This window comes from Echinops telfairi, unplaced genomic scaffold, assembly GCF_000313985.2.
Source record: "Echinops telfairi isolate 266 unplaced genomic scaffold, ASM31398v2 ScPeMD7_7424;HRSCAF=8462, whole genome shotgun sequence".
NCBI lineage: Eukaryota > Metazoa > Chordata > Mammalia > Afrosoricida > Tenrecidae > Echinops > Echinops telfairi.
This window is the reverse complement of record NW_022111324.1, coordinates 52,689,818-52,693,571: the sequence shown is the minus strand read 5'-3', so window position 1 is coordinate 52,693,571 and position 3,754 is coordinate 52,689,818. Positions and strand designations below refer to the sequence as shown.

Sequence of the window (3,754 nt, the reverse complement as noted above, 5' to 3'; positions counted from 1 at the left end):
TCACGACCGGCACCCTCTACGCTTCATTTCTACTCCTCCTGAGCCAGCACGGTCAGATGGCTGTGTCCCCGTTCACCCAACTCACTCTGCTGGGCCTTTGCTTCTGTGTTTACCCTCCTGGAATGTACTTCCTCCTCTTTGTCCCTGTAAATTTCCCTCACTGCCCCAGGGCTCTCTCCCTTCTCTGATTCACTTCTGTTCATTTCACCTTCCCCGGGGCAAAATCACAGAGGCCACTTTTGTCTTCAGGTTGCTTCCTATGCAGGTGAATCTTAATAACTTTACTTACAGACCTTAGAGCACAGGGCAAGGTCTTTTAGTTCGTTGTTGCCCCATTGACCTAACACAATTGCGTGGGAACGTGAATGGGTTCTGGACTCAAGTCTCTAAGCCTGACCCTAAGCCCGTTGCTGTTTTCAGCACCATTGGGTCCGTTCTAACCCACAGCCACCGCCATGCACAAGAGTGCGAAGCACTGCCCCGTCCTGTGCCGTCTTCACAATTGTGAGTCCATCCACGTAGCCGCTGTGTCAATCTGTCTCGTCAAAGGCCTTCCTCTATTTTGTTGCCCCTCTGCTGTACCAAGCATGGTGTCCCTCTCCGGGGACTGGTCTCTCCTGGCAGTATATCCAAAGTACATGAACCTAGGTCTCCAAAACACTGCCATTGGGTTGATTCCAACTCATGGCGACCCTATAGGACAGGGCAGAACTGCCCCTGGGGGTTTCTGAGACTAAAATTCATTTTTTCTTGAAATACAGAACTTTATTTAGAAACTGTTTAAAGTAGAAAAAAATCCTGTCAAGAAAGACTAGGTGGAAAACAGGTTCCCAATAAACTGGATCTTTAAGGCAATGAAAGCCTATAAGGCCACGAAAGAGAAATAGCTCCACGGGCATCTAATTACTTGTGGGGTTTTTTCTTTTCTTTTCTTTTTTTTTTGCATTGTGAATCATAGAATCTGTGTTTTTCCCCTGAATGCTACACAGAGCATGCATTACACAACAATTTTGTCATAAAACATTTGCTTTCTCCACGCATTATAGGACGAGCTACCACCAGAAACAAATCAATATGACCCCATCAAGGGCTGAAGAAGCTCAGAGGTGGGCGACACACGTTTTTCAGAATTCTGCCTCACGAAGGGACCGGGACGGCCGCGGACAAAGCAAATGAGGGAGTTAAGGAATGAAAGAGTTTAAATGTGAATCATCAACTCAGACTTGGCACTGCATTCTATGCAAAAGAAAACAAAAGTTTAGAACATGCTAACAAATTATATCTCCAAAGAGACTATGAGTGCAACAGCCCAGCATTCCCCTCCCAGTGGAGAGCTGTGGACGGCAGGTACTGAGAACACCCAAGCCATGCAGAGCCCGAGGGAGCGAGGGCCCTCACGGGTCATTCCCTGGGCCAGAGGTCCAGGGGGAACTTGCACCAGCATCACCTGCCTGCTGCACTTGAACTCTACGCAGAAAACTCTAAGCAGAAGGTGTCAACCAAGAGGAGTCCCCGTTGGGTCAAGTGAACAGAGAGGAGAAACAGGTTAAATGAAAACTTACAAGATTTCAAAATGAGACCCAGCCCCCACCCCAGTCCCACAGCTGTGGGCAGGTCCCTAAGCATAGTTTACAAGGTTGACAAATAGGACACATCTTATTTCCCCCAAAGGACACTACATAGAAATGCGAGGGTTCCCAGGGGAGATCATGAGAGAAAGGCTCATGGAAAAATGGAGCTCTTCAACTCCAACGCCTCAGGGTTAAGATGCACTCTCTCCATCCAGGTATCAAGGTCTCTGGGTCTCTGTGTTTAGGAGGGACGTGTCTGGACAGAGCACCTCCCAACTCAGCTCTTCGGTCGGGCCAGTGGCCAGGCCTCCAAGGACTGCAGCAGCTGTCCACAGCTGGTCAGCAGCAGATTCCAAGAGCAGGTGCCAAGGTCTGGCCCTGCCTTCCCAAATGCTGCACTTTCTTTTTTGAAACATGGAAGCATATTTGAAATGCTCTTCAGGCACTGTGTATTTATTGAACGTTCTCTTCCAAGATATCATATGAGCTGAAATTTCGAGTCCGTCTTTATAAATCTCCACCGGCACCATCTCCAGCCAGAGCATGGCGAGCCCCGGGTCAGCACCTTTCCTCTCTGCGTGAGCCCAGTGGATGGGAAGACTGCTCAGCGACAAGGCGGAAAGCTCCTAACTCACATGTATAGACAAAGGAGTGAGCCTTCTGCGAAGTGTACAAGAAGAAGAGGCACATGTTGCTCATGAAGAGAAACCAGTGAGTTCTCGAAGAATCATGAAAGGGAGTCTTTCACAGTGAAGCACATGATTTGGAGTGAAGAATTCAGAAGTGCTCTGCTGGTCCGGGCTGTGCATCCTCTCCTTGCTCCCCCTGTGGGCCCTTCATCTCGTGTCACAAAGCCTTCGTCTTGTGGTACAGAGAAGGTCCAAGTCCTCTGCAGCATGGGGTCGTTTTCCCGCACCTCTCCTGGAAAATCAACTCAATGATCCCCGGCTTCCCAAAGTAGAACCCCCCCTCTCCTTCCCCAGAGCGTCAATGGTAAGCTTCAGGGCGCTGACCTGCCGCATCAATCCAGCTGCTGCCCCCTGGCCCCACGCTGGGACTCTGCCTCTCCACACCCAGGCGGCTTCAGCAGGTGCGGCAGTTCTCTGTGTGGAAAGGGGCCTCAATGGTGGGGGTGGAGGGGCTGCCCTGCTAGTGCTCAGAGGTTTCTTCGGTTTATTCAAAGAACGAAGGGGTCACCACCGTTTCCTGCCTGGTCTGGAAGCTACAGGGTCTTTGCCGTCGTAGTTTGCAGCAAAAGACTTCTTGAACCACTGAACAAATTCAAAATTTGTCCTGAAACTTCCATTTTGCTAATTAGTCCACGGGAATGATTTTGTCAACGCCCATCCTGTAAAAACCCGCTTGTCATATTTTGAAGCTCAGAGGGCGCTCGTGCCCTAGCTTAGAGGGGCGTTTCACTCTCTTCTAGGGAACAGAGCCTGGGAACAGCGTGTCCAGCCCTGGCGATAAACAGCCGCGGGCACAACTGTTCGCTTGGTCAGTTGCAACTGCAGGGACTCGCAGACCCACACTCCCCTGTCATGCCGACTGAGGTGCTCCCTGGCGACGGACGCCGAGTGTGCATTCACTGCCCATCCTCTGCTCTCCCCCAGACCCCGTCCAGTGCCCGTGCCCGGGCTCTGCTTCCACCTTAGTCTCCTTCAAACCGTCTTTCCCCACCCACCCACCTGAGAGAGGACTTCAATCACTCCCCCGGTTGTGCATCAATGCCAGGCTATATTTCTTTACGGAAATTGAAAGCCTCATCTTTCTCCAGTGGAGTGGCTGGTAGTTTCAAACTACTGGCCTTTTGGATCTCAGCCTAAAGTGTAACCACTTAATCCCCAGAGCTGATCTATATTAACTGTATGAGTTGGGGAATTTTATTTTGTTTTCAGTTGTGAAATGAGTACGCGAACATCTTAATAGAAAGGGTTGTTTAAAAGTGTATTCCTTTGACTAAATCCTTGCTGTGCCCCCGCCGTGTGCGACACCTGCACCTTCCCGTACAGAAGAGTTCATCTGCTCTTTATCGGCTCAAAGCAGTCATTCTGGTGAGTTCAGCTCATCAGAACCTCAAACAAGTATAGATTCATAAAAATTCATACATTTATTAAGGGTATATTTGAAGGCACAGCATGCTTGGCACGTACTAGATGCTAAGCTAGTCTGCTGAATCTGAA

General features: G+C 49.8%; 1 pseudogene; it reads right to left on the bottom strand.

Annotated features, from left to right (window-relative positions):
• Nucleotides 1–811: 811 nt before the first annotated feature.
• Nucleotides 812–3,492, bottom strand: LOC115872366 (annotated as a pseudogene).
• Between the last annotated feature and the right edge of the window lie 262 nt (nucleotides 3,493–3,754).